The 26,876-nt window shown below is 40.9% G+C and overlaps 1 long non-coding RNA gene across 1 annotated transcript in view; it reads left to right on the top strand.

The window, feature by feature from the left end:
* The first annotated feature begins 850 nt into the window (after window positions 1–850).
* Window positions 851–26,876, top strand: part of LOC149166492 (uncharacterized) — an 85,904-nt gene continuing 59,878 nt past the window's right edge. Inside the window, exons 1-2 of the long non-coding RNA XR_016260875.1 lie at window positions 851–9,693; window positions 9,910–10,034. This is a non-coding gene — a long non-coding RNA (uncharacterized LOC149166492). The remainder of the gene's footprint in view (window positions 9,694–9,909; window positions 10,035–26,876) is intronic.

Below are 26,876 nucleotides of genomic sequence, written 5' to 3' on the forward strand. Positions count from 1 at the left end.
TCAAGGGCTCAAGAGTCAAGAGTCGAGACTCATTAGTTTTTTTGACAATCTTACAGGTTGGAGTTCTCACGCCTCAATGATTTAGTGTATGTGCATTACAATATCCGACTTCGAGTGAAGCAAATAGAAGCACCAATGGATCCAGATGCCATTTCCTTAGACAATATTGATGTATTGTCTTAGTGGAGGGTGGAGTCTGAGGTGCCCATCTTGGAGGAGTCACCTTCATGGTTAGAACCAGATGATCCATTAGAACAGGGGCAACAAGAGGAGGAGGACTTGGGGGAGGAGCAACACGAGGAGGAGGAGAAGGAGGAAGAGGAAGAGGAGGAGGAGGAGGACACTGTGGGAGCATCAACATCAACATCATCTGCTATAGATATAGAAGAGAACAACTCCATACCTAGCACTCATTATTTGACATTAGGTGCAGGGGTAGGGCCTTCCACTGCTAGGGGTAGGCCTGGTAAACATCCCAACATGTTTTCCCATAAAAAGGGGAGAGGGCACTGATTTCAGATAGATAGCTGCTAGTTTTATTTGTTTTGCTACATATAATTCATGATGATGAGATACTTTTATATATGTGATGTTATTTTGTATTGGTTCTCCACATTTGAGTCCTTGATTGGACAATTATCAGGGATCAACAGGATTTGGTATCGCCTTTGATGTATCATTTATTTTTATATCATATATATCAATGCTTTCTTCATATTTATGTGCCAATGTGTTTATTTCATGTTGTTATTGCTTTATATGTTTAAAAATCTGAAAAAATAAATATATTATGCATTTTTTATGCTTGCCGATATTTTGCCGATACCAATATTATCAACACTACTTGCGCTCACCCATTTTATATTGAGGGAGGAGAGAGCCGATTATTATTCATTATTCTATCTTTGTAACTGCCTTGGCGAAGTCTTGTAGTGACAAAGACCCAGGGTTTATGATGTAAACTTTATAGGAGACATGAAGATGGATGTTAGTGCTTGAAGATGTTCTTGGATTCCTTGCTTGTATGATGCAAGGGGGCATTAAGGCTTGTGCTTATCATAGAGAAGAACATCAGTGTTAGAGGACTTGAAGACCTTGATAAAAGCTTTGCTTGTTGGTTTGAGTTGCTCACATAATGTCTTATCTTGTAAAGAACGTGGCTTTTGTTGTGACGTAAGAGAAGGTAGTGCTAGGGTTCCAACCGCAAAGAAGACAAGAAGAAGAGAGCTAGCGCGTTGGGTGATATTGTAACCCTGTTCTTATGTGATGCATGAAGGTTAGGGTAAGGTCATTGATTCCTAGATGAGTAGCCTTGTTTGTTGAGTGGAGAATTCTTGAGTTTGGTGTGATACCTTGCTTGGAAGAACACTTGCATATTTTACTCTTCATGTTCCATGAAGGTCATGGTGCTTGTGCTGATGCAAGAGTTGAAGTTCTAGGGTTTGAGGACTTGAATTCTAGGATGATCACGAAGACTAGCTAGTTAGCATTAGAGTTGCCTTGTAAGCCTTGAACTTGTGTGATGCAAATTAGCAGGGTTTGTAAATTCAAAGGAAGTCAAAAGCACTAGTGTGGATCTAAAGCATGGTGAAATGCTTTACTTGGAGGACTGGGAGCTTGATGTGATGCCATGCTTGATGGAGTTTGGTGACATGCCTTGCCTTGTCTTGAGCTTGGTGATGCCATGCTTGGTGTCTTGTGATGTGAGGATGTTCTTGGAGGTACACTTGTGTGATGCAATTGATCGAGCAACCAATTTTGGTTGGGAAGGATTCCTAACTTGGAGGAGTTGGAGGTTTGGGTTTGATAGTTGGTGTGATGCTAGCTTGTTGTAGTTGTTGAAATATGTAACTAGGTTTGGTCTTCATAATGACATATGTAGTCAAGATTTTATGTATTTGATGTAAAGAGAAAAATAAAATTATTATTGTTATTCTTGAGGCATGGATTTCATGCTCAAGGGAAATTTATTTTTAGGTCAAGCACCCATTGAGTGCTTCTAGGGCTTGTCATTGAGTCATTGTTATGTATGGAAGACCCATTTGGGCATTTTACATATTGTAAAGAAATTTTTATTTGAGTCAAAATAGAGTCAAAGATCCTCCAGGACCTTGTCATAGTGCTACAAACAAGTTGGCCTTCAAAAGGAGCAAGTTGGCCTATCTAGAAGGACAAGTCAGCCTATTAGGGGGCTCAAGGAAGCCTATATATAGGAGCATTTGGTCTCATTCAAGAAGCGCATCTATCCAACAACAAAGAAGTTCGATCAAGGTAAGAAGGAGACCTAAAGAAGAGCGAGAAAATGAAGGAGAGTTAAGCACAAGAAAGTCGAAATTTATGATCTGTTTTGGGCCTCATCTCCTCACACGTGCGAGATCTAGGGTATCACTTTGTTGTAGTAAATTTGAGTTGCCAAAGAAGCCGAATTTCAATGATAAGAAGTCAAGTTTGCTAGCCGAATAATCAAGGAAGAAAGGGTTGTCCAAGCGAAGAAGAGAAGAGAACAAAATCACTATAATTCTCTCACACGTGCCACCTAGGGTTTCTGTAGTAGGGGCCGAAATCTGCAGGTCGAAATTGCAGTCAAAGTTGCCCATATGAAATCTTGGTCAAAGGTGTAGTGTGGAAGCTACTGGAAGGCAAGTTTGACTTGGGTTGAGAAAGTGCTTCAAGGAGAAAGTTTGATTTGGTTTTGGAGGGGTCTTGGTCAAGGGTCATAGGTCTTGGAATTCGTTAATTGAAGTTCTATAAGAAGAGAATAATGCTTGTGGGTTTTCCTCTCAACAGGAGAGGCTTTGGCCTTGACTGATCGTCTATATCTTGTGTCCTTTTGTCTCCTTGTTCTTCATTGTTTTGGTAGCTATTTGACGACAAGAACACTAATTATAATCAAGAGAAAGAAGAAGTTAATCAAGTTAAGTAATATACCTCACAAACTGTTATCGAAGTAAGAGAAATCACCTAATCTAGCTGTCCCTAGATTTCTCATCATGGTATCAAAGCTAAGGTGACAAGACAAGGAAAGACAACTTGAAGAAGGACCATCAAAAGGATATCAAGAAAGGTGAAGGCATTAAAGAGGAAATCGAGCCATCAAGAAGGGATTCATAAGGGCCGAGCAATCTAAGGAGTATCAAGGAAGAAACTAAGGAATATGATAAAAGACCTCAAAACCATAGCTCATCCAAAGAAGGGTTCCACAATTGGAGCGTTCTTGGGAAGCTCAAACATTTTACAATAATCATCTCAAGGACCCCACCTCCACTCAAAGAAAGAAGGACTACACATTGAAGCATCTTGAAGTCTCTACATCAAAGAAGAAGCATTGCCATCATCATTAGAATCAAGGTGATCTCCCTCTCTTTGAAGAAAGGATCACATCTCAAGAATATTTGAAGAAGGACATCTCTAGAAGAAGCATTGTCATTTTCAAGGAAACAAACATCATTATCAAAATTAAGAAGGCATCAAGTTGAAGATATCACCATCAAAGGAGCATCTTCACTCGACAAGTAAGTATCCTTATATCTATGACTAAATCTTCTATCAAAATGACTTCATTCTGCAAGGAGAGCTTTAAATTGGTTGGGTCATCAAATTTCCTTGCATGGAAGAAGAGGACATATTTGATCCTCATAGAAAATGAAGTCATTAGACATGTTAAGGTTTCAATCATTGAACCACCAAAAGAAGAAGCTCAAGCTCTAACAAAGTATATTGAGGGGGAGATAAGGGCTCAAGGAATCCTTATAGAATCAATCAAGGATTCTCTCATCCCTTATGTAGCAAAATTGGAGAAGTCAAAAGACATCTATGATACGCTGGTAGAATTTTTCTTCGTAAGCATTGCAGGAGAAGTAATATCTTTGAGAACTGAGCTATATAAGATGAAGGTATCAAAGGAAGAAGGGGTAACCTCATACCTTATGAGGGTGTCACAAATATGAGACCAATTGCAAGAGTTGGGGGAAATAATGTCTGACAAAGAGATGACCACCGTGGTGCTCAATGCACTACCTGATGAATGGGGCAACTTTGTATCAAGCATCTATGGAAAGAAGGAAGCCACCCTATTCAGTGAACTCTAGTCATTGTGTAAGATTGAAGAAACTAGGTTGAAGGCAAAAAGTAATGTAGGACCAAGCGAACAAGTTCAAGCATTTGCTGCCATGGCTAGGAGAAAAGGAAAGTTTGGGAAGTTTGGTCCTCAGAAAAAGAAGAAGATCGATATGTCAAAGATCCAATGCTATGGCTGTTAGGAATATGGGCATTTCAAGAGAGATTGTCCGAAACTCAAGAAGGACAACAAGAAAAGGAAAGAAAGGAATGAAGCCCATGTCACCGAAGAAGTGGAAGAACTTGAGAAGAAGAAATCAAAGGAGGAGGAAGTGAAAGATCTCTACTATGACTGAGATAATCTCCTTCACTTAGTTCTTTTCAGTTTTTGTGAAAGATAGCTATCATGGTAGAAAGCATTGTAAGTATGATAGGATGCATCATATTAGGAGATGGCATCATATTAGAAGCATACGATTGAAGCAAGAGCTCATTATAGAAGCTTGAAATGATAACTGAAGTAGAAGTCTACATGGATGTAGCAATCATCATAGAAAGGAAGTAGCTCTTGGTAACCTCATTGAAAGCATAAGTAGTATATATGGTTGAAAGAAAGTCATCTAACATGATAAGATAAAAATAATTCATCATACATCATCATCATTAGAAAGGAGCATTTGCAGGATGAGGATAATCAAGATCCTCCGTTGGAATCTTCATTAGAAGTTTCACCTCTACTTGTAAGAAGCAAGTGTCTCGCTGGTGATTCCACCTTGTGTGGGATCCATTGTTTAGAAGGATGATGGTATGCTGACAAAGGATTGCAACATGTCAAAATGGTTGAAGAACTTTCAAGCAAGGAAAGGAAGCTGCCAAAGGAAGTCTAGATGACCAAAAGGAGAAAAGAGGTATGTATATATTTTACAAATTAAGTCATGTCAAAATATAGTTGCATATAGCAAGAAGAAGGATCTCTTCCTTTGGTAAGATGCATGAAGGCATATGTCTTAAGCTAGTTCACATATTTACAAGATGAAATCAACATAATATGTCCTCATATGGAATATGAGGTGGTTGACAAAGATGAAGGAACTATGTATAGAAGTTCCTAGGAAGCAATATGTGAAGAAAGGAAGAAGAGTTCGTGAAAGATGCAACTATAGTCACATAAGATAAGTGATCAACATCCTATGACTAAAAGAATTGGCTATGACATCTCCATAGAGAAGGTATGAAGACTCTGATGAAGTTTGTAAAAGAAGGAGACCCTTGACATTGAATGTCTTGGAGATGTGTTTATGAATATATAGGATGTTGACGTTGTAAGCAAACAAATGTCATGATGAAAGACCATCATAAAAGGTAACTTTGATTCGATGTTCATTTTTTATTTTTGAACAACATCTAGTTGGGTTGAAACAAGGCTACCGAAGGAGAGTTATAGATGTCACCTACAACTCGTACTCATGGGAATGGATGGAAGATCCTGAAAGAAACATGACTTGGAAGAGGTAGCTATATGAAGAAAAGCCAGATGTGGATTAGAAGATCACTTTCCAATGAAGAGAAGGATGACATGACTAATGGTTCAACCCTATGGTTCGTTGAAGGAAAGTGATGAATGGCCGATGCCCTACGAAGAAAAACCTAGAAGATGAAGGCTTTTGAATCATAAAGATGAAATTCATGACATCGAAAGGAGAAGCCCTATGAGCAGCTGAAAGTACCATGATCTCCACCAAAAAGCAGAAAGCTGTTATTGGTAACAAGTCCCTAATTAAGAGGGAGCTTGGACAAGTCCCTGGATAAGAGGGAGCTTGGGTATATTCCTTTTATAGGAACTTGGAAGGAGTATATGTTCCCTAGTTGAGAGGGAGAGATAGACACATCATTCTTGTCTTCATGTTGTGAAGAAAGAATGGAGGATTGGATAAGCATCTGAGATTGATTTTGATACTCTTTGAGGATGTAGTAGGGCATTCAATAGGCAAGAGTAGTCGAAGTGGAAATTCCTTGAGGATGTGCTATTCCAAGATAGGAATTGTCCTAAAAGGACATACCCTGTGAACACCCGGGTGGGGTATGTGCCTTGAGAGACAATGATGATGGTGTCTATCAATCATTGGTCTCGCCAGCATTGTGCTCTAATCTTGTGGACAGATAGAGTTGTTAGCTAAGGCCTTGCTATGTGACAATGTTGGATGCTCTAGCATAAGCTGATAAGATAGCTTATGAGATGGCTTACCAATTTGACTCATCTTATGAGAATTCTTTAGTTTGAGAATGTCCAAGTACCTTGCATGGATTATGAATACCTCCATAGTTAAGAGGGAGTGTTGAAATATGTAACTAGGTTTGGTCTTCATAATGACATATGTAATAATGATTTTATGTATTTGATGTAAAGAAAAAAATAAAATTATTATTGTTATTTTTGAGGCATGGGTTTCATGCTCAAGGGAAATTTATTTTTAGGTCAAGCACCCATTGAGTGCTTCTAGGGCTTGTCATTGAGTCATTGTCATGTATGGAAGACCCATTTGGGCAAGTTACATATTGTAAAGAAAATTTTATTCGAGTCAAAATAGAGTCAAAGACCCTCCAAGACCTTGTCATAGTGCTACAAACAAGTCGGCCTATCTAGAAGGACAAGTCGGCTTATTAGGGTACTCAAGGAAGCGTATATATAGGAGCACTTGACCTCATTCAAGAAGAGCGTCTATCCAGCGACGAAGAAGTTCGATCAAGATAAGAAGGAGACCTGAAAAAGAGCGAGAAAAGGAAGTAGTGTTAAGCACAAGAAAGTCGAAATTTCTGATTTGTTTTGGGCCTCATCACCTCACACGTGCAAGATCTAGGTTATCACTTTGCTGCAGTAAATCCGAGTTGCTAAAGAAGTCAAATTTTAGTGACAAGAAGACAAGTTTGCTGGCCGAATAATCAAGGAAGAAAGGGCTGTCCAAGCGAAGAAGAGAAGAGAACAAAATCACCATAATTCTCTCACACATACCACCTAGGGTTTCTGTAGCAGGGGTTGAACACTGCTGGTTGAAATTGCAGTCAAAGTTGCAGGTCTAAAATCTTGGTCAAAGGTGAAGTGGAAGCTGCTGGAAGGCAAGTTTGACTTGGGATGAGAAAGTGCTTCAAGGAGAAAGTTTGACTTGGTCTTGGAGGGGTCTTGGTCAAGGGTCATAGGTCTTGGAATTCGTCAATTGAAGTTCTATAAGAAGAGAAAAATTCTTGTGGGTTTTCCTCTCAACAGGAGAGGTTTTGGCCTTGGCCGATTTCCTATGTCTTGTGTCCTTTTGTCTCATTGTTCTTCATTGTTTTGGTAGCTGTTTGATGATAAGAATGCTAATTATAATCAAGAGAAAGAAGAAGTTAATCAAGTTAAGTAATATACTTCACAAGCAGTTATCAAAGTAAGAGAAATCACCTAATCTAGCTGCCCCTATAGTTCTCAACACTAGTTACGTTAGCTAGGTTTGGAGAGCATTGTGAAAAATTTCTGGTTTGTGATAAGTTAGTAGACTGTATGTACAAGCTTATCACAAGCTGTTGATATGTATTTGTACTTCATTCTTATGTTAATATGAAGTGTACACCATTGTCCTAAGTTTCTGTACTTGCAGATTTGATTTATAGCTTATTTCTCATGATGATTTGAATATTTAGTAACTTAGTAGTGCTGGTTTAATACAAGTGTAGGCAGATTTACTTGGATGAATTGACAAACAAAGAGAAGCTAACTGGGCAGATTTGTAGCAGGTAAAATTCTGCTGTAATAAGATTGAATTCAGATCTAGTTTGTGATTGGCAATGCGCCCTTGAAGTCTGGGAATCATCTTATAAGATTTTACATGATTTGATGTTTGTTTCCTTGAGCTGCCTAGTTGATTGATTGATTGAAAAGTGATTGATATGCTGTTGTAATTGATAAATTAGAATTAGCCCTAAGGCTGAAAGTTCATTAAGAAAAAGATCCAAAAAACGAATGTAGGGTTAAAATTTGAGTTTGAAAAAATTGGTCAGAATTCTTAGTAAGCACTCAACTCTTGGATTTCTAACATCATTGCTATTTATTTGTAATTAAATTTCACATGCTTCATTCTAAATAAGGGATTAAGTGCCATGTTCCCCCTATGTTGTTCAATTTCCCAGTTTTCTGCCAAGAAAGGCCTATGTTTGGCTTTGCTCATTTAATCTAACTTTACATATAATTTCTGATATTGCTTCCAGGCTTCGCCGTGCCTTGAAGGCTTTATTGAATGCATCCAGATATAAAACTCTATTTTCATGATCTCAAATCTTCTATTTCATAACCACCAAGGAAATATGCACCCAACAAGCAGCTTGCAAATAAAGGATTAGTAATTTGGCAAAAATGTAATGTCCCCAAATTTTAGATTACTTGGTGAAGGTGGTTAGGAGGATTTTCCAGAGCTTGTGTCAACTTCGGTCATAGGTGTGGGATTACTCCATTCGGGCCCAAAAAGGGTTTTAGAGGAGTTTTATGGGTCCGACTGGGACTGCTTACCATAATTCATCATCGGGATCAATTCCACACGGTTTGCTCTTGGTTCTGTTGCATTCCGACAATTTCCATAAAACAGAGTTATTAACAACTTTAATTAATTATGCTTAAGGTGTTGTTTTGGGCCGATTACTTGGAGAAACACCTTAGTGTAATAGCTTGTTGGAATCAAGGTGAAAAGGTCTACAGAGTAGGATGATAAAAAAGGGGCTTTGGGTGGCCAATGTGACCACGGAGGCAAATTAAACATTTTTTGGCATTAAAAGTGACTTTATTTAGTTTATAAAAGTCACTTTATTTATTAAAGAAAGAAAAGTGCTTTTAAATATTTAATTGGATGGAAAAGGTAAGTGAGTTATAAAAAAAGAAATTAGGGGGTCTCTCCTCATTCTTTCACTTGCATTTTGAGAAAATGAGTTCTTGGAGAGTTTTAGAGAAGAAACTTAGGGTTTGGAAAACCCTAGCTGCTATTACTGGTTTCGGTATTGAAATTATACACCCTAACTGGTTTAAAAACTGGAATCACACATATTTCACAATTGGAATTCAAGGGAGAAGATGATTTGCGAGAGACATTGAGGTAGAAAAGTGTTATTGGTTGATTTTATTGTCTTATTTGGTATTTTCCATCTCATCTTTTTAGGTTGAAGAGGAAACTATGGAGAGCCAAGTTCCCAAGATCAAATATTGCCAAGTCTTGCTCAGAAACAGAAAAAGAGATTCAAACCAGTGATTGAGGAACCATCTATTCAATGTCCAAGTGTGCTGAAGGTTGGGTCTTGAAGTTGGGCCGAGTTCTTTCTTTCTATGGTACGAGTCAGCATTTTGGTGGGTTATTCTTTGCTAAACCTTTCATGGGCCAAAAACTACTGGAGATGCAAATATATTAATCACATTTTTCCTGTACGTGATGCTGAGATTAGATGCTGGAGTTTTCATTGTTTGTGAGTTGATATGATGCTGTAAAGTGGATGAGTTCCTGCAGGCAGCATATACATCTCACACCAGGGTGGGTCTCCTGCTGGAAAAGACCACGTATTATCTCCTCGTTGATGTAAGAGTGGATTGCGTATTATTGAAGACATTTCCTGGCTGGTATGAAGGTACTTTGTGGACAGAATATATGTTATGGTCTCTGCTAAAGTTTATACAGTCTAGCTAGAATTGTTCTGGTCCTGTACACTCATTTATAGCTCTTACATCTTCTATTATCCACTGGTATTTCGAATCCCAGTCCCTTTTTGTTGCTGAAATGCATATATCAGACTTTTTATTTTCAACTCTGGTTTACAGTCACTGAGTGGTCGCTACATCCACAGGTAATAATCCGGGCAGACCCATCTGAAGGGATCTACCCATAGGCTTATCTAGTTGGGCTTAACCCCAAGGGCGTCGAGGAGATTTGACCCCGTGATCTCCCAATTGGCAAGGTACTTAGCAACAGGTACTCGACCAATTGAGCTATCCCTTGGGGTTATGTATATATCAGACTTGTGTATGCTTTTAAAATTAATATGAAGTGGGTGTCAATGGTTCTTAAATATTCCTCTTTGGTATGTTTATTACTGTTCATGTTGTTTTTATTCTAAATTGCAAAAGAGAGACCTAAAGCAACCAGGTTCCCTGCTTCTCCTCTATTGTATCAGCCCTTTGTTTAGTCTCATAATAAATGGCATTCACCAAATAATTCTGAACTGAATATGTTGATGGAGAGGCAAATTTTGTTATGGAATGGTGTCTATTGAATGATATTTGTATGGCTGAGTTTAATGTGTGAATACATCACTGTGTGAGACATTTATGAGTATATGCATCTGATTTTAAAGGCCTATCTGAATTAAAAACAAGAAAAATCCACCTACAGCAGTACTTCTACAAACTATTTGACAAAAGTCTTCACTGGGAAACCTATATTAAACTCAGAAAACACAGTGGTAGTCCTGGTCATTTTCAAGAGGGGATTTTACAAAAAACCGGCCATGTAAAATACTGAGCATATACCTTTGAGTAAACCAATGAAATTTCAATTTCTTAAACTATTCACAATTTTGCAAAAAATCTCGCATGTCATCTAATTTAGGCCATTCTGCAAAAACCCATGTTGCAGATTCTTAAAATTCCTCTCCAGTTGCGCAGAAATAGCACCCAAAATGCACTGCCTCTATATTACTGCGAAATTTGTTCATGTGTTGACCATCTCTGAAGTTAATAATTTTGGAAATGAATACACTTCTTTCTCCTCGGTGTCATTTAAATATCCTTATCACTGGCATCTTTATTTTTATTTGCTCTGATCATTCAACAGCTCCATGATTCCTCTGCAACATCCATTTTGATGATGGAACACATATATGCTTGTATTACAGTCGAATGGAAAATGATCTTCCATGTCAGACATTTTTCTCCCAATTTTGCAGTGCCCAAATCTGTAATCGTATCATATTTAATTGGACAACCACCTTCCATCATTAAACCTTTGCAATGCTAACATCTCAAGGCAATTTCAATAAATATAGTATCAATTGATGCATAAAATCTGATTGTGGTGGTTTGAAAGATGAAATTTGTTGGCATGATATCTTCAGCTCTGGATTTGTTTCACCATCATATATTGTCCAAGCTCTTTTGAGAATAACAAATGAGATTGCATGTGTTTGTGTTTATCTGCCCTATCATTTTGAGTACTGGCTGCAAATTCAGCCTTAAGCATTAAGTGGATCCAATTTACCACAATCCACATAACCACTGCCAAGGTTGTTCAGGGCTTGTTCTTTATGAAGCCCATCGGAGGAGCATTTCAAAGGCTCTTCAAGAATCACTATAATATTAACAGAGGATGTAGTGTCTAAGCTTGTGTCCCCCAGAGCACGAGCTTCTAGAAAAGGTGCCTCAAAGATCTTTGAATAGTGATATATTCTTCTGTCTTCTTTAATTCCTCTTCACGATAACCAGTGTCATATAAATCCACCCTTCATATGCTAGTCTTTTATGCTCATTGCTAGCACGCCAACTGCAAACTACACATTGCAGCCTAAGGACAATTTAACCTGATAATTCCTTTTCGCTAGCAGCAGTAGGGTCTGTAGTAGAGCGGTAAGTTGCCTTGAGTTGATCACTGAACTCATTGTCTAGGTCACTGTCACATTTGGATTTATTAAAACTAGTTTTTGCATTATAAACTATAGGATCATAATCTGTTGAAGGAGATACAAGCCTTTGAAGTCATGCGAGGTTCTTTCAACATGCTTTCTCACTGTACTTCCTGCATTTGTGCATTTATAGTTACTTTCTGCGCACACTTGCGCCACCGACACCCATCATCAAAGATATCAATATCACTGGTTGTTTGACAATCCTTTCATTTTTGCCAGATGTTGATATTCAGTGTACAGAGAGAGGCGTAATGCGTGACTGACAATTCATAGTTAATGGAGAAGCAAAATAGGTGTACCCTACAAACCCCGTGAATAACTACAGCTTGATAGTGTGAAGACAACCCAAACTGTAATGTCCCAAATGGAACAATTTAGGGTTTTCTTGAAATTCCAACTCAGAAATACTTCAGAAATTTAAGCCGTCAATACCATAAACAATTTGCACAAATTAAACCACAAAATAATACGGCAAAAACAGGAAATAGAATCTGTAACTGGATAATAGACAATATAAACATGCAGAAGATCTCAGCCTTATTTTATTAATATGTAAATAAGTTAGTCCAAGAGCAAGAATATCGCTGAGATGATGGCCCCAAATATATCTACAATAATGCCGCAATCGGCCTCCAAAACAAACTGAAAATCAAGAATCTGCAACCTGTGAACCTTGAATGGATCCACCAAGGGAAGAGATGGGTGCATGCCCACTCTCACTGAATCACCTGAAAGTTTCCGTCCTGGGGCTACTGCTGAAGTAGAGAACCGGATTCTCAAAACCTCACCACAAAGGGTTCTCAAAATCTCACCACAAAGACAATACACAAATCCAAGATGTCTCCAAATGACCTTCTCCTCCTCTTTTATAGATCTCATGGATAGATTTCCAAGCCTTTAGAAGCATCTTATTTTATTATTAAACTAGAAGCTCCTCCATTGACATCATCTTAAGTGACCCTTTTATTTTATTTGACTGAAGTCACTTTTGGCCCATTTCCCCTAATTAATTATTTTTCCTTAATTAAATGACTAATTAAAGTCATTTTTAACTAAGAAAACTGGTAAATCGTCCACCATACTCTTTCCGGTCACTGGAAGTCACTTCTCTGCATCCCATCCTGTAGATCTTCTCGTTCCGGTTCCAACGAGCTATTACACTGAGGTGTTCCATCAATTAATCTCCCCGGAATGCCACCTCGAGCATAATTAATTAAGTTATGCCAATAATAACCTCGAAATAGGAATTATCGGAAAGTCACGAAACCAAAAACAAGATGTGCGAAATTGCTCATGAAGATGAATATGCCAAGCGAATGCCATTGGACCCCATAAGAACTCCTCAAAACTCCATCGAGACCCCCTGATGACATAAACCTGCTCCATTGACCTAACCATGACCTGCCCTGGAAATCCACTCTGGCTGTACAATGGAGGAAAATACAAACGGGGACATTTCAGTCCTCCCGCCCCAAGAGTGCTTGCCCTTAAGCAATCGAAATATGTGAACCAATTTGGTGGCTCAACACCACTGAGACCCAATGCCAGGATCCCATACAAACCATTGGGTGATGCTCTGCTCCTGTGTCAACCCACCATGAACGAACCCCTCAATGCCCGAATCCCAAACCAATCTTCGATTGAACCGGCCATCAACAAATCCTCCTGAATCGCAATGCCACGAAGGAGCATCAATGCTCCACGACTCCTGCTGTGCTATACCACCAACCATGAATGTTGCTCCATCCACCGCGTACCAACTCTTGACCTCTCTCTAGTCCAACCCCTGACTCAATCTAATGCTAATCCTGCTCTCCTGATGCCGGGAAGGAATGCTGAAGAGCCGTCGACCTGTATCCCACTGCCAATTGGAGCATGTAGTCTCTGACATGTTTGGGGGTCTCCGCTCTACTATGCCCCTGACTAAGGATATCACACCATCAATAGGATACCAACTCATGATCTCTCACCAATCCAACCTGTGGGAAGGATCAGATGCATAGGCATCTGTATAGGTGATAAGTCCCTTATGCTGCACCGTTCCCCACTCATGCAACCTCGTTTGGTCAGTCAACAACATCCATCGAGAAAGCCCTACCTCTCTCCCTGTAATGGGTACAAGTAGCCAAACTATGGTGCAAGCCCTATCTATGTACCACTGGAGAGGGTTGCTCTTGGGAAGTCTTGCAGCTCTGCCAATGACCTGTGCATCTACCCGCACCTCATCAGTGGGTCGGCCCAAAGATGGATGCACCACTATCTCCAATAGCTCCTGCTGTCTACTAGCCTCCTGCCAAACTACCCTGTCAATCTCCAACACCTCCTGAGGACAAGTGTCTACAAATACTGCCTCCCTGCAAGCTGTCTTTACAATTGTCTGCTCGTCATCAATGGCTGACCCCAAGGATGGCTGCTTATCCTCCACCATCACAGGCTCAACATGAACCTCCAACTGGCTCTCCCCAAAAAGCTCATCATGCACACTATGCATATCATCCTCCTGAGCTGACTCATGCTTCACCATATGCTGCTTATGTTGAATCATCACTGGTGACTCATCATCTTGAATGTCTCTCACAAGGTCCATTGGTGGCTCATCATACATACCCGAATATAAATCTGGGCTGTAATCAACATCTCTACAGGTTTGCTCAAGTTCCCCTATGTGCTCACCATGCTGGATCGCCACTCATAGCTCACCTCCCCGATCTCCTCTCCGCACGGGAATAATCTGTTGCTCATTAAACCAATCCACTAGAGAGTTATGCATACCATGGTTGTTGACATCATCCCCACATGCTTGCTGATGCTCTTCAGAAGAATCCTCATTTGAATGGACATAATGAGTCTCCCCCTGCTCTACCTCTATCATTTCTCCCTTAGCTTTACACTTGTGATCTAGTGTCCACGCTCCCTGACATGTAAAACAAATCCACTCTCTTCTCATTTGATTTCTGCTCTTCTCTGGGGGTTCTGGAGACTGCTCTTTCTTTGGATCCTCATCTTTTCCAGATCTGAACCCTCCAAAAATTCTCCTTATCAAATTTCTTCTAAAAAGAAGGTCAACGTTAAGGGCTGCAAGTTGCCTTAGTGACTCATCCATGAGCCAATATTTGAAAATTTCAAGCTCCATATAAAATTCCCACTTGATATTTTCAGAGTTCTCTGAGAGTATATGGGTTTTTCTACAAATGGTTTTGCCAACAGTGTATATGATACGTAATTTAATTTCAAATCAGCAACTCAGATATTACTTCATTCTCAACATTAACATAAATCACTGACATACTTATTGCTTTGATGACAAGCTGGTTTATACATAGAATTAATTTACTTAACCAAGGAAATATATAGTAATTAGGGATTACAGAGAAACCTGGTTTGAATGACAATGAAGTAGCCTTCAAGTGATACTCAGTTGCTTTGTATGTCTTTAGAGAAAATGTCCACAAGAAAAGGATCTCCCGTGGTACTCTCTATCTTAGCTCACTGCTACAACTACAAATACGCACCAAGAGATTACTAAGAAAGTAATAAATTTGTGTCCCCTGACACATGCACAACAACAACTTTGTCCCAGATTTGAAAGTGATAACTCGTCCACCAAGAAATCATGGCTCAGTCAACTAGTGAACTCAACCTCCACTGCAGGTGCCTTTATTTGGTGTCATGCGCACAACTTAGGGCACCATCAAGTCTGCTTCAATACCTTGCTATGGTTGTTGTATGCTATAGGACTGCCTTTATATGTGGTTAAGCCACTCATGCATCTAGCAAGAAGGAAATGACCCTAAGCAAATTTGCATACACAGAAAATGATAATACCAGCACCCACGTCCTATAAAGAATAACCTTCAACAAAATAGTAGCTTAAATGTGCCAAGCCCGTATCAGTTGAAACTTTGATCTAGCACGTCCAACAAGCAATGATCAATCACCGCCTTTATTCTGCCCAAGAGCACGCCCATAAAATGATCCCTTTAGCTGAGAAATTCAACCTATGAGTTGAATTCTCTTCCAGAAGCGGTCTCCTGACAATATTATGATACCAGCAACATGTATATCTCAGGTAGTCACACGAAATAATGACATCGATAGCTAAACCTTCGAATGGATAACACCTCACTGCGTTTTGCTACAGGCGTCATACAATTTGCTTGACCAACCATACCACTGGTAATAACTCGTCCCTACAGGGATTAAATAGAGCCCACGCTGCAGGAATAGTGGAACTTCAACAATAATACTTTTACGTTACATCACTGTCCACAATAAAGATTACTCTGACCAACTTTACATCTTTCAGTCATGCACGAAGGTACATGTGAAATTCCAACTTAGGAAATTTCCTCAATTTTATTGTAATTCTCGCAGAGTATACTTTAATGTCTGGCCAGCAACGCACTTGGGTGACTGTCCACTAAATTTTGGTGTCTATCCTTGCTGGTCTGGTCCGTCAGCTGCTCAGATAATACGTCCCTTTTTCCTTATAGGCAAAGATGTTTCGATCCAACACCACACTTATCGATTGCCCTGCGGACAACGTTGCCAATGAGTTGACGCATTATGAACTCAACCACCTCAAATCATTTTTGATCTTCAGGATTATGATCACAACCTTCTTGATCGATTCTAATTAGGCCTTCATGGAATCAGAGAGTGCAATACTCTCTGAGAATGTAGTGCTCGAAGTCGGCCCCCAATGAAACACCAATTTGACCACGAATTTGTTCAGACTGCCGTCAATACTCCATCTAGTGACAACGTTCTCGGGCTCGTTCGTTCAATTGATCCACTGTGGTCTGGAAATTTCGTGTTGAAACAAACTCGGCAAATCGCTCACCTGCTCTATGTGATCACTACTTCGAGAATCGACCTGATTTGCTTGTCACAAATATGGATTTGGTCATTACCGCAGTTTTGGATTCCCACGAGCACCCGATTAATCAACCTCGTCATGGTAAACATGATCATGGTAGACGATTGCTTTTATGCGGGCCCTGTAAATCACTGTGGCGGCTGGGATTGATGTGTGGCCCACCTATGGGACGTGAGGCACCCAACCTCTTGGAAACACGTCAAGTGTCATTGTCCCGTATCTTCCCCCATGGCATTCGATCCATTTTACACCAGCACCAGATCACGACTATTTTCCTCGATTTGAGATAGTGGCTTCATTCAAAAATTTGACCTTGTACACAATGCAAATGCAGCGTCACCAAAATAAGGCTCCTTCCAAAATTATAACAAAACCCACAAATCTGCTGGCAGTGGTGAAATTTGTCGACACGATTATGGAATTTTTGTGGCGGCCCACTAAAAGTTAGTCTCGGCTCCTTAAAAAAAATCGCTTGTGGCCCCTTTTTCTTTTTCAATAACTTGGGCCACCAATATACTTGGTCTAAGAATATTTACAACCCCTAGAAAATATTTTTGATGGCCCCATGAAAATAATAACTTTGTCCCTCTTTTGAGGAAATGCTCCAGGCCTCAAGAGAGAAATGACACTCAACTTTGGTAATGAAGTTAGCTGACCCCGATCCCAAAAATTAGTTGAACTATGCTCTCGGTCCTCTTAGATCAATAATACTTGGACTGTAGTGAAATGACTTTCGATCCTCTTGCTAGATAGGAATTGGGTTTTCAGAAAAATAATTTGAGCCCATACAAAAATCAAGTAAACCTTTTGAGGAATAACCAGATCTGAGGCAATTTGATACTTAGCTCCCAATTGGGTCTACAAATAAAAAAAATCAACAACAATATTTTGGCCCTCTGATCGTAGATTTGGCCTTCTCAGAATTTGACTCCAACCAGATAACTCGATCTGCATAAAACCCTCAAGGTGAGCCAAGATCAAGGTTCTGATACCACTGTAATGTCCCAAATGGAACAATTTGGGGTTTTCTTGAAATTCCAACTCAGAAATACTTCAGAAATTTAGGCCGTCAATACCATAAGCAATTTGCACAAATTAAATGTTGAAATTTGGTACCAGAGGACAAGTGGTTCCCTAAGGCTTTGATCTTTGGCCTAGGGAAAAGTGTCCAAAAGAATTTAATTTTTCTCCTAAAGTGACTTTGTAATTTTTTTTATAAAGTTAAATTTAATTTAAAAGTGACTTTAAGTGATAAAGTTACTAAGTCTAATTTTAAAGTGACTTTTATAAAGTCAATGAAAAATTAGAAAGGAAAAGTGACTTTGGAAATAAATGACTAAGTGGGTCTTTATTAAAGTGGGGTGAATTAAAAAATAAAAAGTGAGATTTAAATGAGCATTTAATCTCAGCTTTAGATCTCAATCTATTTCAGCCATTGGATTTAGAGATCACCCAAAAGTCACTTGGAGTTAGAGTAAAGGAGGAAAAGGAGGAAAAGGTCATTCATTCTTTCATGAGCAGATTGGGAGAAAGAGAGCAAGAGAGATTTCTGGACAGGGAGGAGAATGAGACAACAGCTTGGCACACATTCCAAGGCAGCAGTTGAGCAGATTTGTACAGCTGATTCAGCACACAGTGAAAGGCAGATTTTGGCACGATTTTTGAGGAGTGGTTTGCACAAAAATCGAGGAGCAGTTTGCTGGTTTTTCTGCACGCAAAACGAGGGCCGTACAGCAGCATTTAATGCAGGAAGTGGGCACGAAAATCGAGGAGGCCGTACAACATTTATTGCTGTCCTGTTCGCTGTAATTTCCAGTTTGCTGTGAGGCATGGGAAAATAGATAAGTTGTAAATTTGCTTGCTGATTTTTTGCTGAATATTTCTCACTGTAAAAAGGCAATTTTTCAGAAATAAAGAAGAGCTCTCAAACTGGTTTTCCCCAAGAGTTGTAGGGGGTTTTTCCAGGGTCACATTGACAAAAAATCTCAGTGTTTAAATGTGTTTTAATGGCTGTTTATTACTGTTGATTTTTATTTCTGCAATTTCCAGCATTCTGTAAAATTTCCAGAATTTGTGTTTTCAGCAAATTTATTTTTTCCAGCTTGTTAAATGTATGGTTATGGGAAAGGGCATTTAACTATATGGGAAAAATAAGGAAAAACTGAAAACTGGGGTGGGAAATGAGAAATTTCTACATGGTATCAGAGCTTGAGTGCTGAAGGGCAGTGTGGGACAGCAAAAGGAAAAATTACAGCTGCTGATTTTTCACTCAGAAAATTTCAGTAAGCTGATTTTTTCATAAACAACAGCTTTATCTTTACTACAACAGTGCTATCTTTCAGTTTTAGGACAGCAGGATGTCATTGGGATTGAGGGTGGAGGATAGGCTGGATGGGCATACAAATTACAGCGTTTGGAAGGAGAGAATGCAGAGTATCTTTGAGGAGGCAGAAGTCTGGGATATCATGGTGTATACCACATAGAACCCTGTTGTTGTGCCTACTGATGCTACTAAGTTGGCTGAGTATAATAAGAACAATAAGGGTAAGAGGTTGATTCTAGACGGAATCAAAGACCATTGCATTCCTCATGTGAGAGGAAAGAGCAATGCCCATGAGATGTGGACAGCATTGTCCAATCTCTACCAGAGTACCAATGAGAACCGGAAGATGGTCCTGAAGGAGAAGCTGAAGAACATTAAGATGGGTAATGATAGTGCGACTGGATATCTCACAAAGATTACTAATGTGAGAGATGAGTTGGCAGCGATTGGAGAGGCCATTCCACCCACTGAGTTGGTGTGGATTGCAGTGAATGGCCTCCCCCGTTCATGGTTGAACTTTGCTGATGGGGTTTGTGCACGTGAGACCCTTCCCACATGGGAGAGGTTTTGGGATGATTGCATTCAGACAGAGATCAGGAAAGGTCAGCTTGGGGCAGCCAAGCCAGTTGAGCAGGATGAGGATGTAGCACTGGTGGCAGGAGGCAAGAAAGGCAAAGGGAAGAAGCAGGCTTCCACAAGCAGTGGTGGGGGCAAAGGCAAAGGTAAAGGTAATCAGGGTAACACACAGAAGGACTATTCCAAGGTGAAGCGTTGGAATTGTCAAAAGATGGGACACTATGCAGTTGTGTGTCCGGAGAAGAAGAAGAAGGGGAAGAACTAGGACGTGGCAGCTTCAGCAGAGATTGAGGACTTTGCAGGTCGTTTTGACTGGGAGTTTGCGTTCACTACGTGTGAGTCCTCTAGTGCAGGATCACCTGCCACACAGGTTCAGAGGGAGCATGCTTTTCCCTCGATTAGCGGAGCATCTTCAGGTATCTGGTATGTGGACATTGGGGCTTCACGTCACATGACAGGAGTCCGTGAGTACTTCTCAGAGCTTTCAGAGAGTGGCACTGATATAGAGGTAGTACTTAGTGATGACAGAGTTGTTAGAGCAGTCGGGGTGGGGACACTGACATTTCAGAGGGAGTCCAAACCTCCATTGAAAGTGTCAGATGTTCTTTATGTGCCAGGGATGAGGAAGAACCTCATATCCGTCTCAGCTTTGGAGGACAGAGGATATGAGGTACTGTTCAGGGGAGGACAAGTGTTGATGTATCCCAGGGGCACTCCAGCTGATTCAGCTAGAGTGATAGGTGTACGCCATGCAAAGGTGTACAAGTTTGCATTCCAGCCCCTTTTGGCATTGAGCAGTAGTACCGACAACAGAGCTAGCAGTTTTGAGCTGTGTGAGATTTGGCACCGCAGGATGGGACATATGTATCATGGAGCCTTGAGGACATTGCGGGAGATCACTACAGGTGTGCCAGATTTCAGTACTGATCACTTTGACAATTGCAGAGGTTGTGCGATGGGCAAGTTTGCCAACTCCCCTTTTCCCAGCAGTGACATCAGAGCGACTGGGATACTTGATTTGATTCATTCTGATGTGAGCGGTCGGATGTCTCATGTTTCCTTGAGTGGATATGAGTACTATGTTTTATTCATTGATGATCACTCCAGGAGGACTTGGATTTATTTCTTGAAGACCAAGAGTGAGGTCTTCAAGCGGTTTCAGGAGTTCAGATCTCTTGTGGAGACATAAACAGGTCGGAAGATCAAGTCCTTGAGGTCGGACAATGGAGGAGAGTACACCCTTGGAGAGTTTGTTGACTATTGTGCGGAGGCAGGCATTAGGAGGGAGTTCACTGTTCCTTACAACCCCCAGCAGAACGGGGTTGTGGAGAGGAAGAACAGATCCATCATAGGGGCTGCCAAAGCCATGTTACATGATCAGGGGTTGCCATTGTTCTTGTGGGCAGAGGCCTGCAACACAACTGTTTACTTGCAGAACAGGAGTTCGCATCGTGCCTTGGGGCACATGACTCCGGAGGAGGCTTTCTCTGGGAAGAAGCCTGATATTGGTCATCTTCATATCTTTGGATGCATTACATACTCCTATATACCCAAGGAGAAGAGGAACAAACTAGAGCCCACCGTAGAGAAGGGTATCTTTGTGGGCTACAGTGAGACCTCAAAGGCCTTTCGGATTTACATTCCTGCACAGAGGAGAGTTGTTGTCAGACGGGATGTGAAGTTCGAGGAGGACAGGGCCTTTAGGAGGTCACGGGAGTTAGAGTATCTGGATCAGCCAGACCCTCAGCAGCAGTTGAGTCAGTCGCAGGGATCCAGTGGGCAGGGATCAGGAGGATCCGGAGGTACATCTATGAGGATGTAAGGTCCGTCAGTGAGCAGTGGCTCGCCGAGCCAGAGGGGTGGTCCTCCGGGCAGCATGCAGAGCAGTTCACAGAGCAGTTCACTAGGGAGTCCACTGATGGACAATTCACACGGTACCTCAGCTTCTACAGGTTCAGGTGCAGGCAGGAGGACAGCAGACAGACAGTCAGGAGTTCAGGCTCCTGATGATGATGAGGAGGAGGAGTTTCATTCTCCGGTGGGAGAAGTGTGCTCAGGGAAGAGAAAGCCCAAGTGGCTTCAGGACACCTTGAGAGATGCCACATCTGTTGCTGAACCGAAGAGGCCGGTCAGAGAGAGTAGACCACCTAAGAGGTTTTGTAGCTATATGGCGATGGTTACCAGCATCCTTGACGAGCCTTCTAGCTATGAGGAGGCAGCTAGCTAGCAGGTCTGGAGAGAGGCCATGCAGGAAGAGTATTCTTCTATCATGAAGAATGATGTTTGGGAGGTGGTGCCGAGGCCTGAGGGCAAATCCGTGGTTACTTCCAGATGGCTTTACAAGGTAAAGCATGCTGCAGATGGCAGCATTGAGAAATTCAAAGCAAGGTTTGTGGCTAGAGGGTTCTCCCAGGTAGAGGGAGTTGATTATGGTCTGGACTACAGGCAGGGAGATGGAGTGAGATTGGCAGGATACACTGATTCTGATTGGGCAGGTTGTGCTTCTGATAGGAAGAGCACTTCAGGGTGTTGTTTTGGGTTGGGTTCAGCAGTAGTGTCATGGTTCAGCCGGAAGCAGCAGTCAGTAGCACTGAGTTCAGCGGAAGCAGAGTATATGGCAGTCAGTCTAGCTAGTTGTGAGGCTATCTGGCTTCGCAAGATGTTGTTTGGCTTATTTGGTCAGCCGTTGAGACCTTCAGCGATTTATTGTGATAATCAAAGTTGCATTAAACTAACGGAGAACTCAGTATTTCATGACAGGTCAAAGCATATCGGGATCAGATATCATTTCATCAGAGACTATGTTCAAAAGGGAGCTGTGAAGCTTGAGTATATTTCTACTGATGAGCAGGTTGCAGATATTCTTACCAAAGCCTTACCACGGGGCAAGCATGTCTACTTCAGAGACAAGATGGGTGTGGTGAGGAACACCTTCCTCGGTAAGAGGGAGTGTTGAAATTTGGTACCACAGGACAGGTGATTCCCTAAGGCTTTGATCTTTGGCCTAGGGAAAAGTGTCCAAAAGAATTTAATTTTTCTCCTAAAGTGACTTTGTAATTTTTTTTATAAAGTTAAATCTAATTTAAAAGTGACTTTAAGTGATAAAGTTACTAAGTCTAATTTTAAAGTGACTTTTATAAAGTCAATGAAAAATTAGAAAGGAAAAGTGACTTTGGAAATAAATGACTAAGTGGGTCTTTATTAAAGTGGGGTGAATTAAAAAATAAAAAGTGAGATTTAAATGAGCATTTAATCTCAGCTTTAGATCTCAATCTATTTCAGCCATTGGATTTAGGGATCACCCAAAAGTCACTTGGATCATCCAAAAGTCACTTGGGGTTAGATTAAAGGAGGAAAATGAGGAAAAGGTCATTCATTCTTTCATGAGCAGATTGGGAGAAAGAGAGCAAGAGAGCAAGGGAGATTTCTGGACAGGGAGGAGGAGACAGCAGCTTGGCACACATTCCAAGGCAGCAGTTGAGCAGATTTGTACAGCTGATTCAACACACAGTGAAAGACAGATTTTGGCACGATTTTCGAGGAGTGGTTTGCACAAAAATCGAGGAGCAGTTTGCTGGTTTTTCTGCATGCAAAACAAGGGCCGTACAGCAGCATTTAATGTAGGAAGTGGGCATGAAAATCGAGGAGGCCGTACAACATTTATTGCTGTCCTGTTTGCTGTAATTTCCAGTTTGCTGTGAGGCATGGGAAAAGAGATAAGTTGTAAATTTGCTTGCGGATTTTTTGCTGAATATTTCTCACTGTAAAAAGGCAATTTTTAGAAATAAAGAAGAGCTCTCAAATTGGTTTTCTCCAAGAGTTGTAGGGGGTTTTTCCAGGGTCACATTGACAAAAAATCTCAGTGTTTAAATGTGTTTTAATGGCTGTTTATTACTGCTGATTTTTATTTCTGCAATTTCCAACATTCTGTAAAATTTCCAGAATTTGTGTTTTCAGCAAATTTATTTTTTCCAGCTTGTTAAATGTATGGTTATGGGAAAGGGCATTTAACTATATGGGAGAAATAAGGAGAAACTGAAAACCGGGGTGGGAAATGAGAAATTTCTACATTAAACCACAAAATTTACGGCAAAAACTGGAAATAGAATCTGCAACTAGATAATAGACAATATAAACATGTAGAATATGTAAATAAGCTAGTACAAGAGCAAGAATATGGCTGAGATGATGGCCCCAAATATATCTACAATAATGCCGCAATTGGCCTTCAAAACAAATTGAAAATCAATAATTTGCAACCTGTGAATCCTGGATGGATCCACCAAGGGAAGAGATGGGTGCACGCCCACTCTCACTAAATCACCCAAGGGTTTCCGTCCTGGGGCTATAGTTGAAGTAGAGAAACGGGTTCTCAAAACCTCACCACAAAGACAATACACAAATCCAGGATGTCTCCAAATGACCTTCTCCTCCTCTTTTATAGATCTCATGGATAGATCTCCAAGCCTCTATGAGCATCTTATTTTATTATTTTATTATTATTCTCGAAGCTCCTCCATTGACTTTATCTTAAGTGACCCTTTTATTTTATTTTATTTACTTAAGTCACTTTTCGCCCATTTCCCCTAATTAATTATTTTTCCTTAATTAAATGACTAATTAAAGTCATTTTTAACTAAGGAAAATGGTAAATCGCCCACCATACTCTATTCATGTTAATTTTAGGCAACAATGGTATGTTCTATGCTTTAGAGCAATTTTACTTCAATTTATTTATTAAGATTAGTAATCACATCATCATGATAGTAAAATGCAGATAGAACATAAACATAAACAGTAGAAGACAAGCCAAGACAAGAGGACACAAGATGTGGCACCAACTAAGGACAAACCCCAATGTGGTGAAACCCTTTATCAAATCTTCTTTTAGTCTTCAATAGTTCAGCAGAGAGAGATAATGCAATTTACAAATCTGATAATTTATAATAGCAGCAAAAGAGCCCTAACTAGAAAAGTCAACGCTGGTCAACAGGGTAGATTTGACCCTCAACAAATCGGTCAACTTCAGCCTCCAAACAGCGAGATAAAACAACCCTCAAAACAGTCAAATTCAGCCCAGTCAAAGTCTGGTCAAACAGCCCACCTGCGGTCAGCCCTAGATGCAGTCAATGCTGGTCAATAGTCAACATTTAGCCTTGATTTCTGTGCCCAGAAATGTGCCCTGCCCAAACAGAGTTAGCCCTCACAAAAACGCAGTCAAAGGAGGTCAACGCATGCTGGTCAACGCCTGGTCAAACTATCCAGAAATACGGTCTCCTAAAATTTCGGCCTCCTGAAATTTCACTCTCCTTAAATTTTAGCCCTCTGAAATTTCGCGCTCCTCAAATTTTGGCCTCCTGGAATTTCGAACGTGTGTAGAGAGAGGCCCAGAAATCTGTACCCAATCAATGAGGAGAGAGAGAGAGAAGTGTGAAGATGAGTGTCCAAATGAGGCTAAGTCACCTTCTATTTATATGCAACGTTGAGGATGAATAGACGTGACAGTTGGGCTTCTGAGCCTACATAAGTTTGCTGGCCGACCTTGAAAATTTGACCATAATCAAAATAAATTCATAACTTCATTTGTACATGTCAGAATCGGATGATCTTTAGATCAATCCTACACCTCTCAGAGAGAGGAATCCAAGAAAAATATCAGCTGTCATAAATAAGATGACCCATGTGGAGTTTGGTCCTAGTTGCCAATTTTAACACTCCCTCTCAACTAGGGAGAACTGCATCTGCTAATCCATCTGCCAATCCGTACTATCTTTGCCATCAATGCACTGCTCTGCTTTGCTGAACTATGAAGAAGAAGAAGTGATTGATAATGTATCATACCATTTTCTATTGACCCGAAGTCAGTCCCAATCAAAGGAGAGTGTGTCATACCACTCTTACTGACCCGAAGTCAGTTCCAATCAAAAGAGAGTGTCTCATACCACTCTTACTGACCTAAAGTCAGTTCCAATTGATCCCATATCAATATCGATCATCCTAGCATAGGGAGTACGGTAGTACACGATGCGTCCATCGGTAGTACTATGGTCCTTATCCTCATTTCCCTACTCATTAGCCAGATGAGCGGTACTTCCCAGGAGTCCCAGACTGCCTGGGTAGGATGCCTCAGCAGGACAAGGATGAACCACTCATCCTGCCTACATGTCGCCAAGGGGTATCGCAGGGGAAGGATGAATCACTCAACCTGTACACAACAAACCACTGGGGAAGGCTAAACCATTCACCCTATGGTTGCTCATTGCCCTAAGAAGTACCCCAAGCCCCCCGGAGCTCCCAAAGCTCAATGTCCATCTCATACAGGACCCTCATAAGAGGGTCTTTCAACGACTCCAAGTCATTCTCGGAAGGCCAAGAACTTGACCTTCCCCAGGGACTTTGTTAGAATATCGACGACCTGCTCATTAGTCCCAATGTGGTGGAGCCTTATTTCTCTTCGTTGTACCATAACCTGGATAAAGTGGTACCTGATATCTATATGCTTGGAGCGATCATGAAACACGACATTCTTTGATAATTAGATCCCATTCTGGTTGTCGTAGAGGATCACAGTGTTATCCAGAACATGTCCAGATAACTCACTGAAGAGCTTCCTCAACTAGACAGCTTCACAGGAGGCCATACTAGCAGCTATGTGTTCGGCCTCGGTGGTTCTCAAGGCATGAAAACTGGTGGAGAGGCTAAAGCACATGAGATCTCCAAGACCCAGAAATGGTTTGAACAGATTCTAACCAGTTTGGGAGATATTAAAATAATTAATATTTTTAATGGAGTTCCTAAGTCTAAACTTAGGACAAATAAAATATTAATGGGTATTAATATAAAACTGTGTTACAAAGTTCCAAAAGTCGTGGATCAAGCCAAATCTAATCTTAGCCGTTGATTAGAGATTTAATCTTGGCCATTGATGGACCAACGAGGAAAGTATAAGAGGAGGCTTGAGGGTCAGTTGGAGAACACACTAAGAGAGATCAAGAACTCGATTTTCTGGGGCAAGGTTTACTGAGGAAATTGAGTGAAGTGATCTGAGTTGCAGCTGAGGGGCAGTGAATACATAGTAGAGAAGCAGAGTTAGTACTGGGAGGATCAACGCAGAAGCCGGGAGAGGTTGACGCAGAGCTAGTTAGAGGCCGTGCAGAAGTAGCCAGAGGCCACGCAGAGGCAACTAGGAGCTGCGCAGAGCCAGTGAGGGCCAACGTGTGAGACGCAGAGGCTCCAGAGGCTGATGCAAAGCCCCGAGAGGCTGACGCTGGGCTAGATACGCTGACACTGGGCCAGAGAGGTTAACGCAGGCCTTAGAGGTAGCGCAGGGAGATTTTTGTAGGACAGATTGGAGCT

Source organism: Pinus tabuliformis, chromosome 5_1, assembly GCF_031772625.1.
Source record: "Pinus tabuliformis cultivar Carrire ecotype Pingquan chromosome 5_1, CPIR1, whole genome shotgun sequence".
NCBI lineage: Eukaryota > Viridiplantae > Streptophyta > Pinopsida > Pinales > Pinaceae > Pinus > Pinus tabuliformis.